The following is a 13,005-nucleotide window of genomic DNA, read 5'->3' on the forward strand; positions in this document are numbered from 1 at the left end:
CAGAGAGAGACAGCGCCTGAGTCGGGGAGGGGCAGAGAGAGAGGGAGACACAGAATCAGAAGCAGGCTCCAGGCTCTGAGCTGTCAGCACCAAGCCTGACGTGGGGCTCGAACTCACAAACCGTGAGATCATGACCTGAGCCGAAGTCGGTCACTCAACCGACTGAGCCACCCAGGCGCCCCTCCAAAATATTTCTTAATGAATATTTTAGTGTCTTTTTTAGCTAACAAGCATTAGAGAGGCCGTGTGGCATATTGAAATTAGTATTAAACCAGAAATCAAGAAACTTCTGTCACTAAGCCTCAATTTAATTTGTCTGAGCTCTGGGGTGCCTCTGTGCTTTTAAAAAATTTCCTTGTCTCTTTCCTCCACCAGCCCAAAGTGGACTGTGACCTTTAGCTCCCTTCTGGATTGGGGATGGCATAGCCCTCTGTGCTTGAGAACTCCCAAGTTCACTTTTGTGATTCCAGGTGATGGCCTCACCTATTGCTATGGCAGCCGCATCACTCCTCAGACACGGGTTTTCTCTCCACAGCCATGTAGATCTTGCCCCTCACTTCTTCACAGGATTTTTCTGGGGGAAGAGAGCAAAATATTTTGCCACACTCTGTAACTACAAGGATTTCATGTACGTATGGAATGTTTCTGTAATGAGAGATTTGATGAGGTCCGCGATCAGCATTAGGATACAGAAAAGAGGTAGAAAACAAAACTGTGTGGGGCGCCTGGGTGGCCTAGTCCGTTAAGCATCCAACTTCAGCTCAGGTCATGATCTCGCAGTTTACAAGTTCGAGCCCTGCGTCAGGCTCTGTGCTGACAGCTCAGAGCTTGGAGCCTGCTTTCAGATTCTCTGTCTCCCTCTCTCTTTCTGCCCCTCTCCTGCTTGCACTCTCTCAGTCTCTCTCTCAAGAATAAATAAACATTAAAAAATTGAAAAAGAAAAAGAAACTGATATGTAAAGGAATTTAGAAATAGGAATATCATTTGAAAAGCACACTGATATATTAACTTTACTGATGCATTAATATTAAATATAATAATGCTAATACAATATGGCAATGACTCTCAGCCAGGAACAAGATTTCTTTATGGCTTGTTAACTATATCTGCCTCTGAAAGGCCCAGAAATGGGAAAAGTCATGTAAGTAGGAGCTGCTGTATATCAGTTATTCTTTTTTTAATTTTTCTATTTTTAATTTTTTTATGAGAGAGAGAGAGGCAGGGTGTGAGGCAGGGAGAGGGCAGGGAGGGGCAGAGAGAGGGAGTCACAGATCAGAAGCAGGCTCCGGACTCTGAGCTGTCGGCACAGAGTCCTACGTGGGGCTCGAACTCACGAACCGTGAGATCATGACCTGAGCTGAAGTCAGGTGCTCAACTGACTGAGCCACCCAGGCGCCCCATATCAGTTATTCTTTCAGAAAAATACCGTGAGCATGAGTGAGAGAAGGTCATAGGAAATAGGTAATTTTTCACTAAGTTGGACTATCTTGAGGGATACACTCTGCCGACTACCTCATGCCTTTTAAAAATTTTTTTCCACTTATGTTCATCATTTCATCTTTAGGAACAGTTTTGGCCAAGAGACAAAGAGGTAAGCATTTGAGAAATTTGTTTGTTGAGGGGCACCTGGGTGGCTCAGTGGGTTAAGCATCCGACTCTTGATTTCAGCTCAGGTCATTACATGGTTTGTGAGTTCGAGTCCTGCATCTGGCTCTGTGCTGACAACGCAGATTCTCTCTCCCTTTTTCTCTGCTCCCCCACCCAAAATAAATAAATAAAAACTTTAAAAACAAAAAGAAATTTGTTGAATAGGTGAACAATTTGTACTTTGTCTTTTAATTTATGCAATAAACTTAAAGATATATTTAAAAATTTCATTTTACATTTTAAATATTTCTTCCCTTACTCTGATCTTGGACTGTCTGCAGACAGGCCTTAACTTCACAAACTGTAAATCACACTAGACTAGTTTCTTGCTAATGCATATTGGTAAAATTTTATTATAATTCACATTAACTCTTACCAGAATTGGGTTTTATAGGAAGTAGGCACCAGAATTGTTTGATAATAAGGAAATGATTATGGCCAGAGAACGCTAATGAGGACACATTTTCCCACATTTACATTATGGTAAGAGTTGAAAGACTAAAAAATTTGGAAGCAAGCAGATATGTCAAAAAGGGGGATTGTTTAGCAAACGGTAGACCAGGAGCGAGCAAAGGAGTCATCCAGCTGCTTCTACCCCAACTGGGCCTGGGTTGAATCTAGGGCTTACTGAAGTCACTGCCCTCCTCCTAACACCTGCGTAAACATTGACATTGTTGGCCGGTCCCACTGTGACCTCTACCCAGCTGCAGCCCCCTTGGCTGACCTTTATAATGATCTCTGACCTTCACTGGCCATAAACTTGGGGGGGGCATCTCTGAGCCCTGAGCCTTCCAAAGGCAGGTCCGTGATTTACTGCTTGATTGGAGATAACGCCGCTTTGGAGAGCCTCGGACGTATATTTCCTGCATCAGCCCCATGAGGAGAAGGAATGTGCTGAAAAAGGCACGAAGCCACCTAACTGATGAGGTGGCTGAAATCTTCAGGTCAGGCGATAACACAGCCACTTGATGGCAGCTGGAAGGGTGGTGACACCTCGCTCTGGACTGAGTGTTACACTCGGGAAGAAAAAGGGTAAAGGAGTCATTCTTGGAACTGCACGAATGAGCCGCTGACCAGAACAGACTGACTCTTGAATCTGAACCGTGGGTCAAATCCATTATTGAACTGGGTGGCCACATGATCAACATTGGAGATGGCTGTCCCGATCCAGCATGAGGAGAGGCTTGAGGCCAGCGCACCCAAAGGATTTGACTCTACCTCGGCCGACTTCCCACAGCTGCGGGTGCGAATTCTCCTCTGTCTGCAGGGCACTGCTAAGCACCTGTGGGTTACATGTACCGTTCCTAACCTGCATCCAAACCTCCTCATGCATTGTCCCCTGTAGTGCCTTTCCATCTAGGCATGGGATTTGGCATCCTGAACATAACGTACACACAGCACTAAACATCTGTTATAATTCATTGAAAAACCAAGAGGCTGATAAAAAATGTTCAAAGATCACGAATAGGCAGTTGACAAACGAAGACCTAAATATTGCCAGTGTATATCTAAAAAGATGTTCAGCCAGCGGAGATGCATGGAGGAGAGGCGTTATGGTGTAGTAATTGCGTGGGCTCTGGAGCCCAGACCGGCTGGACTCGCGACCTGGCCCTTCTTCTTGCAACTTTCATCAGGTTCCTTCATCTCTTTGGATTTCAGTTTCCTCTTCTGTAAGACAAGAAGATCAGAATAATAGCACTTGCCTTACAAGTTGTGACTGTGCACAAGGTTGACATCTGTGAGGTGTGTGGTTAGCACAGCACCTGGCACGGTGAGTGCCCCACAGAGCTGCTGCCGTGGCTGGTGGGGGCGAGGATGGCAGCCAGCGCTAGATTGTTCTCCAGGGTGGCTTTGTCCGTTCACGTTTCACCAGTGGTTATACGGGCGTTCCTTTACCTCCCATCCTTCTGACATTGTTAGACTTGCAAATGTTAAACAAATCAGCAGATGAAGAGTAGAATCTGAGGCGGTTTTGTTTTCATGTTCCTTCCTGCCAGGGAGGTGGATGGAGCATCTTGTTATGACTTTTTTGGTGGTTAGAGATTCCTCTTTTGTGAAGGGCTTACTCACAGCCCATTCTTCTGTCAGTCTTTTGTCTCTTTCTTATTGATTTTTTAAATTGATTTCTCATTCACACAGCAAATATTTATTGAGGATCTTTTGTATGTCAGACACTCCTTTAGGCGCCAAAAATACAAAGGGAAATGCTGTTTTGTGCATCCTATGCACTAGTTAGAGGAAGAATAATAAATACATAGCACAATTTTAGCTACCGGTAAGTTACGAGAAGAGGTAAAGCAGGGCAATCATAAAGATAGTTAACACTGAGTGATTTCTATGTGCCATCTACCATACTAAGTTCGTACATGTATTAATTCGTTTTCTTCTTGCAATTCTTCCTGTTCAAAACTCCATCCTTTTACGGCTGTGGAAACTGAAGCCCAGACAGGTTAAGTAATATATTCCAAGTCACACAGCTAGAAAGTAGTGGAGCCAGAATTAAGAACCGGGTGGTCAGACCCCTAGCTAGTGCCTGCAATCCTAGCCTGGATGTTGTGTTTTCTCTCTGCTGTGCTGGAGAGAAAATGGGAAGGCCAAAAGAGCTTTTTTTTTTTTAAATTTTTTTTTTTCAACGTTTTTATTTATTTTTGGGACAGAGAGAGACAGAGCATGAACGGGGGAGGGGCAGAGAGAGAGGGAGACACAGAATCGGAAACAGGCTCCAGGCTCCGAGCCATCAGCCCAGAGCCCGACGCGGGGCTCGAACTCACAGACCGCGAGATCGTGACCTGGCTGAAGTCGGACGCTTAACCGACTGCGCCACCCAGGCGCCCCCCAAAAGAGCTTTTTGTGGATTCTGACCATTGGTAGTATTTTATCATGTGCCTTATGAATATCTTGCCTCGTTATGTAGTTTAACATTTTTATTTATAATGGGTTGGCCACAAAATATTTAACTCCGACGTAGTCAAGTTATTGCCTTTTATTTGTGGTTTGTTTTTTTGAGTCCTTGCGTAAGGAATGATTTCCTTCACTGATGTTAGGAAGCTGTTATCTTATTCTTTCAGTTTTTCATTCAACAGGTGTTTACTCGAGCACCTACTATATTCCAGACACCATCCTAGGCCCTGGGTGGATGTTAACTACACTGACAAATATCACCGCCTTCAGTTTTAAAGTTATATTTTCTAACTTTGGGCTTTAACTCATTTAACATTTATTTATTTTTTTGAAGTATATTTCTTTTGAGAGAAAGAGAGAGAGCGAGCGCAGGGGAGGGGCAGAGAGAGAGAAGAAGAGAGAAAATCCCAGGCAGGCTCCGTGCTGTCAGCGCAGAGCCTGATGCGGGGCTCAGTCCCGCAAACCACGAGACCGTGATCTGAGCTGAAATCAAGAGTCAGATGGTTAACTGACAGAGCCAACCAAGCACCCCTAAAATTTATTTTTGTAGTTTGTGGGAAGTAGAAAACTAATTTTAGTTTTCTCCACAAAGGAAGTCAGTTTTCCTGATACTATTTACTGAAAGTTCATTTCTTCTTCAGTTGTTGGTGATGTGATCATTGTCATATAGCAGGTTCCTGTACATCATGGGTTGTTACTGGTCTGCCTCTGCTATTTCATTGATCTCTTTGTCTGTTATTGAGCTCTGTGGTATTTTTTAAATGTTTCCTTTGTAAAGGCATTGTGATTATTTTTTTTCAGTGATTATATTTATTTCCTTTTTATTGAAGAATACTTCACATACAACATAACGAGTCAATATTTAAGTACATTACAAAATGGTCACCACAGTAAATCTAGTCACCATCTGTCACCATATAAAGTTGTTACGATATAATTGACTATGTTCCCTGTGCTGTACATTACATCCCCATGCCTTATGTATAACTGGAAGATTGTACCTCTTAATCCCCTTTCCCTATTTTGGCCATCCCCCTACCTACTTCCTCTTTGTCAACCATCAGTTTATTCTCTGTATCTATGCATCTGTTTCTGTTTTATTTGTTCATTTGTTTTGTTTTTTAGATTCCACATATAAAACGTACAGAACTTGTCTTTCTCTGTCTGACTTCTTTCACTTAATGTAATACCCTCTAGGTCCATCTGCCCTGTCACAAATGGCAAGATTTCATCCTTTTTTATGGCTGAGTAATAATCCATGGAGTGTATGTATCTGTGTGTGTAATGTGTGTGTGTGTGTGTGTGTGTGTGTGTGTGTGTGTGTGTGTATGGTCACTTCCATATCTTGGCTATGATATATAAAATGCTACAGTAAACATAGGGGTGCAGATATCTTTCTGAATTAGTGGTGGTTTGGTGTTTTTTGTTTGTTTGTTTGTTTTTTTTGGATAAATACCTAGAAATGGAATTAGCAGATCATATGGTAGTTTTATTTTTAACTTTTTGAGAAAACCCCATACTCTTTTCCACATTGGCTTCACCAATTTACATTCCCACCAACAGTGCATGAGGGTTCCCTTTTCTCCACATCCTCATCAACACTTGTTATTTCTTATCTTTTTAAGAATAGCCCCTCAGACAGGTGTGAGGTGATACGTCACTGTGGTTCTGATTTGCATTTTCCTAACGAAGAGTGATGTTGAGCATCTTTTCATGTGTCTGTTGGCCATCTGGATGTCTTCTTTGGAGAAATGTCTATTCAGGTCCTCTGCCCATTTTTTAAATTGGATTATTTTTATTATATTGAGTTGTATGAGTTCTTTATATATTTTAACATATTTATATATTAACCCCTTCTCAGCTCTATCATTTGTGAATATCTTCTCCCATTCAGTAGGTTGCCTTTTGTTGATGGTTTTCTTTGCTGTGCAAAAGCTTTTCAAGTTTGATATAGTTCCATTTGTTTAGTTTTGCTTTAGTTAGCCTTGCCTGAGGAGAGAGATCAAAAAATGATGTTGTTAGGACCAGTGTCAAAGAGCTTACTGCCTGTGTTTTCTTCTGGGAGTTTTGTGGTTTCTGGTCTTCTATTTATGTCTTTAATTCACTTCTAGTTTATTTTCGTATTTTGTATTTCATATATGGTGTAAGAAAGTGGTACAGTTTTGTTCTTTTGCATGTAGCTATCCAGTTTTTCCCAATACCATTTATTGAAGAAACTGTCTTTTCTTCATTGTATTTTCTTGCCTCCTTAGTGGTAGATTAATTGACCATAAAAGCCTGGGCTTATTTCTGGGCTCTTTATTCTGTTCCTTGATCTCTGTATCTGTTTTTGTGCCAATGCCATACTGTAGTGATACAGTAGTTTTATAGTATAATTTGAAATCCAGGAGTGTGAATCCTGCAGCTTTGTTCTTTCTTGAGGTTGCTTTGGATATTTGGGGTCTTTTGTGGTTCCTACAAATTCTAGGAGTATTTGTTCTAGTTCTGTGAAAAATGCCATTGGTATTTTGACAGGGATTGCATTGAATCTACAGATGCTTTGGGCAGTATGGACATTTTAACAATATTAATTCTTCTAACCCATGAGCATGGTATATATCTTTTTTATTTATGTGTATCCTCTTCAATCTCTTTCATTAATGCCTTATAGTTTTTAGAGTATAGATCTTTTACCTCCTTGGTTAAATTTATTACTAGGTATTTTATTCTTTCTGGTGCAATTGCAAGTGAGATTGTTTTCTTAATTTCTCTTTTTCATAGTTTCTGGTGTACAGAAATGCAGCATTTCTTCTGTATGTTAATTTTGTACCCTGGAACATTACCAAATTCATTTATTAGTTGTATTAGCTTTGGAGCGGAGACTAAGGTTTTTTATGTATAGTATAATGTTATCTATAAATAATGACAGTTTTACTTCTTCCTTTCCGATTTGCATCCTTCTAATTTTTTTTCCTCACCTAATTACCGTGACTAGGATTCCAGTACTATATTGAATAAAAGTGGTAAGAGTGGGCCTCCTTGTCTTGTTCTTGATCTTGAAGGAAAAGTTTCTCTCAACTTTTTTCACTGTTGAGTGTGATATTAGCTGTGGGTTTATCATATATAGTCTTTGCTATGTTGAGATAAATTCTCTCTGTACTCACTTTATTGAGTTTTTATACTAAATGTGTGTTGCATTTTGTCAAATGCTCTTTCTGTATCTGTTGAGATGGTCAAATGATTTCTTATTCTTTGTTTTGTTAATGTGCTGTATCACATTGAATCGATTTGTGAATATTGAACCATCCTTGCATCCCAGGAATAAATCTCACTTGATCATTCTGCATGATCCTTTTAATGGATTGTTGAATTCAGTTTGCTAATATTTTATCGAGGATTTTTGCCTCTGTCTCTATCAGGGATATTGGCCTGTAATTTTCTGTTTTTGTATTGTGTATGTTTGGTTTTGGTATCAGGGTAATGCTGGCATCATAGAATGAGCTTGGAAGCATTCCTTCCCTCCTCTTAGTTTTTGGAGTAGTTTTAGAACAGATATTAACTCTTCTTTAAATGTTTGGTAGAATTCACCGGTGACACTGTCTGGTCCTGGAAGTTTGTTTGTGAGAGTTTTTGATTACTGACTCAATTTCATTACTAATAATGGATCTGTTCAGACTTTCTATTTCTTCTTGATTGAGCCGTGGAAGATTGTTCTTTGGAATTTATCCATTTCTTCTATGTTGTCCAATTGATATATAATTGTTCATAGTAGTCTTTTATGACTCTTTGTATTTCTGTTGTATCAATTATAACTTCGTTCATTTTTTATTTATTTGAGTCCTCTCTTTTTCTTTTTTTTTAAATGTTTATTTTTGAGAGAGAGAGACAGAGACTGCATGAGTTGGAGGCGGGGGGAGGGGCAGAGAGTGGGAGACACAGAAACCACAGCAGGCTCCAGGTTCTTGGCTGTCAGCACAGAGTCTGCACTGGGCTCAAACTCATGAACCGCGAGATCATGACCTGAGCCAAAGTCAGACACTTAACTCACTGAGCCACCCCGGTACCCCGAGTCCTCTTTTTTTCTAGATCAGTCTTTCCAGAGGTTTATCTTTTCAAAGAATGAGTTCTTAGTTTCACTAACCCTTTCTTTGTTATTTTAGTCTCTAATTAATTTATTTCTGCTCTGATCTTTATTATTTCCTCCTTTCTAACTTAGGGTTTTGTTTGTTCTTCTTTTTCTAGTTCCTTTAGGTGTAAGATTAGATTGTTTATTCGAGATTTTTCTTCTTTCTTGAAAAGGACTTGTATTACTCTAAACTTCCCTCTTTTTTTAAAAAAAAAATTTTTTTAACGTTTTTATTTATTTTTGAGACAGAGAGAGACAGAGCATGAAGGGGGGAGGGGCAGAGAGAGAAGGAGACACAGAATCAGAAGCAGGCTCCAGGCTCTGAGCCATCAGCCCAGAGCCCGACACGGGGCTCGAACTCACGGACTGCGAGATTGTGACCTGAGCTGAAGTCGGACGCTTTAACCGACTGCGCCACCCAGGCACCCCTAAACTTCCTTCTTAAAAATGCTTTTGCTACGTCACATAGATTTTGGAGTATTGTATTTTCATTTGCATTTATCTCAAGGCATTTAAAAAAATTTCTTCTTTGTTGTTTTTTGTTGTTATTGCTGACCCATTGGTTGCTCAGTAGCATGTTATTTAGTCTCTGCATGTATGTGGTTTTTTGTGTGTGTGTGTGTTTGTTTTTTTTTATTTTTTTTCCAGTTTTCTCCTGGTAGTTGGTCTCCAGTTTTAGACTGTTGTGGTTGGAAAAGATGCTTGATATGGTTTGAATCTTCTTAAATTTACTGAGACTTGTTTGTGGCCTAGCAACCTATATCTGTCCTAGAGAACATTCCACATATACTTGAGAAGAAATATGTATTCTGCTGTTTTTGGATGGAAGACTCTGTATATATCTGTTAAGTCCATCTGGTCTAACATGTGGTTTAAGGCCACTGTTTCCTTATTAGTTTTCTGTCTGGATGATCTAAGTGGGATGTAAAGTCCCCTACGATTAATGTATTACTGGCAGTTTCTCCCTATTTGTTAACACCTGCTTTGTGTATTTCGATGCTCCATTGTTGGATGCATAGATATTTACAAATGTTAAATCTTTTGTTGGATTGTTCCTTTTATCATTATGTAATGCCCTCCCTTGTCTCATGATATAGACTTTGTTTTAAAGTATATTCTGTCTGGGGCACCTGGGGGGGCTCAGTCAGTCATGCAACTGACTCTCAATTCTGGCTTAGGTCATGATCTCGCAGTTCACGAGATTGAGTCCTATATCGGGCTCTGTGCTGATATCCCTACTTGGGATATTCTCTCTCTCTCTCTCTCTCTCTCTCTCTCTCTCTCTCTCTCTCCCCCCCACTTATGCTGTCTCTCTCTCTTTCTCAAAATAAATGAATAAACATTTTTTAAGAATTTAAAGTATATTCTGTCTGATATCTGTTGCTACCCCAGCTTTATTTTTGTTTCTATTTGCATGGACTGTCTTTAACTATCCCTTCACTTTTGGTCTGTGTGTGCTTTTAGGTCTGAAGTGAGTCTCATGTAGGCAGCATGCAGATGGGTCTGTTTGTTTGTTTGTTTATTTATTTTCCATTCAGTCATCCTATGTCTTTTTTCCTGGAGCATTTAGTCCATTTACATTTCAAGTAATTATCAATAGGCGTATATTTATTGCTGTTTTGTTTACTGTTTGCTGGTTGTTTTTGTAGTTCTTTGTTCTTTTCTTTGTGGTTTTTCTTTAGTGTTATGTTTGGAATTCTTTTCTCTTTATTTTTTGGATATTTATTACAGGTTTTTGGTTAGTGGTTACTGTGAAGTTCATATATAACAACCTATGTGCATAGCAGTCTATTTTAAGTTGGTGTTTGTTTAAGTTCACATGCATTCTATATTTTAACGCCCTTGCCACCCACTTTTATGTGTTCGGTGCCATATTTTACATCTTTTTATTTTGTGTGTTTCTTAAGTAATTCTTGTAGATTTAATTGATTTTTTTTTTTTTTTTTTTTTTTTTTTTTGTCTTCTAATCTTCAGACTACTTTGTGAGTGATTGGCCTCCGCTACCTTCTGGGTTGCATATACTACTCACTTGCCTTTAGCAGTGAGATTTTTTTCTAGTTATGGCTTTTTCATTTTTACTTAAAGCAGTCCCTTTAATATTTCTTATAAAGCTATTTACTGTGGGTGAACTGCTTTAGCTTTTGCTTCTCTGGGAAACCCTTTATCTCCCCTTTAGTTCTGAATGATAATCTTGCTGGATAGAGTGTTCTTGGTTTAAGTTTTTTTCCTTTCAGCATTTTGACTATATCATGACACTTCTCTCTGGCCTGCAAAGTTTATGTCAAAAAATCAGCTTGTGGTCTTATGGGGGTTCCTTTATATGTAACTAGTTGATTTTCTCTTGATGCTTTTAAGATTCTCTCTTTAATTTTTGGCAGTTTAATTATAATGTGTCTTATTGTGGATCTCTTTGGGTGTATCTTTTTTCGAACTCTGTGCTTCCTGGACCTGGATGTCTGTTTCCTTTACCAGGTTAGGGAAATTTTCACCTGTTATTTTTCAGGTGAGTATTCTGCCCCTTTCTCTTTCTCTTCTCCTTCTGGAACCCCTATAATGTGAATGTTAACATGCTTGATGTTGTCCTAGAGGTTCCTTAAACTATCTTAATTTTTTAAAATTCTTTTTTCTTTTTGCTGTTCAGTTTGGGTGATTTCCAGATCACCAGGCTTCCAGATCGCTGATCTGTTCTGTGTCCCCCAATCTGCTGTTGATTCCTGCTGGTGTATTTTTCATTTCAATTAATTGTATTCTTCAGCTCTGACTGGTTCTTTCTTATATTTTCTATGTTTTTGTTGACGTTCTCACTGTATTCATCCATTGTTCTCTCAAGTCCATTGGGCATCTTTATAACCATTACTTTGAACTCTTCAGGAAGAATGCTTACTTCCATTTCATTTAGTTCTTTTTTGAGGCCTCGTCTTTTTTTTCTGTTTGGAACATATTATTCTGTGTCTTAATTTTGCCTGACTCTAGGGCGCCTGGGTGGCTCAGTTGGTTAAGCATCCAACTTCAGCTCAGGTCATGATCTCACGGTTCATGAGTTTGAGCCCCGCATCAGGCTCTGTGCTGACAGCTCGGAGCCTGGAGCCTGGTTCAGAATCTGTGAACCCCCTTCTCTCTGTCCCCTCCCCAGCTCATGCTCTGTCTCTGTCTCTCAAAAAATAAACGTTAAAAAAAATTTTATTTTTAATTTTGCCTAACTCTGTGTTTGTTTCTGTGTATGAGGTAATTCAACTATGTCTCTTGGTCTTGAAAGAATGTCCTTTCATAGGAGATGTCCTGTGGGGTCTAGAAGCTCGGTCCCCCTCACCACCGGAGCCAGCTGCTCCAGGTGTGTTCTGTGTGTGGGCTGCATGTGCCCCTCTGTTGTGGCCAGGCCTCCATTGCAGGGGGCTTGCTGCTGGGCAGGGCTGGCCTGCAGCCTGGGACTGCTGCAGGTACGCTAGGGATAGCAGCCTCTGGGCTGCGGGGTTTGAGGAGGAATGGGATTGTGCAGGGCTCTTAGCAGAACATGCCTCCTGGCCTTAGCAGTCCACAGGAACAGTTTCAAAATGGCGCCTGCTAGTGCCAGGATCAGCAGAGCTGAATGAGGCAGCAAAATGGCTAATACCAGTGGAGGGGCCCAGCTGCCTCCTGCCTACCTTGGAAGCCCTCAAGATTAGTAAATGAGTCTCCTTTACCTATAATCTATGCACTTTTCATTCTAGAGCCTTTGTACTCATTTCCAGGTCTAGTGAGTCTATGCGTAAGCCCTCTAAGAGTGGGTTTTTCTTTCCCTAAAGTTGTATAGTTTTCCTGAATTTACTCCCTATTGGTTTTCAAAGCCAGGTATTAAAAAAAAATTTTTTTTAACGTTTATTTATTTTTGAGAGACAGAGTGCCAGCAGGGGAGGGGCAGAGAGAGGGGGAGACAAAGAATCTGAAGCAGGCCCCAGGCTCTGAGCTGTCACCAGAGCCCCATGTGGGACTCAGACCAACAAACTACGAGATCGTGACCTGAGCCGAAGTCAGACGCTTACCTGACTCAGTCACCCAAGTGCTCCTCAAAGCCAAGGGTTTTAGGGGCTTCTTGCTCCTGTGCAGGATCTAAGTGTTGGCATGCCTGGTTTGGAGCTCAAATCTCTTGCTCCTTAGAGAAAATTTTCTTACTGTTAAGGCCCCTTCTGACTGTGGAGCTCCATGGCTGGGGGTGTGGGGTTTTTTCCCCCTTACTGAGACCGTATCTCTACCCCTACTACCCATCTTCGTGCCATCGCTGTTGTGGTGGGTTCTCTGTCCAGTTTCTAGGTCTCCTTCTGTATGTAGATGAAGATTTGTTGTGTCAGTGGGACTCCTCCTGGGCTCCGTATCTT

The 13,005-nt window shown here is 40.6% G+C and overlaps 1 protein-coding gene across 4 annotated transcripts in view; it reads left to right on the plus strand.

Annotated features, from left to right (window-relative positions):
• The window catches only part of NMT2 (N-myristoyltransferase 2), a 76,003-nt gene that overhangs the window by 10,876 nt on the left and 52,122 nt on the right, over positions 1 to 13,005 (plus strand). The window lies entirely within an intron of this gene.

Source organism: Panthera pardus, unplaced genomic scaffold, assembly GCF_024362965.1.
Source record: "Panthera pardus isolate Hobbes unplaced genomic scaffold, ASM2436296v1 HiC_scaffold_6, whole genome shotgun sequence".
Lineage (NCBI taxonomy): Eukaryota > Metazoa > Chordata > Mammalia > Carnivora > Felidae > Panthera > Panthera pardus.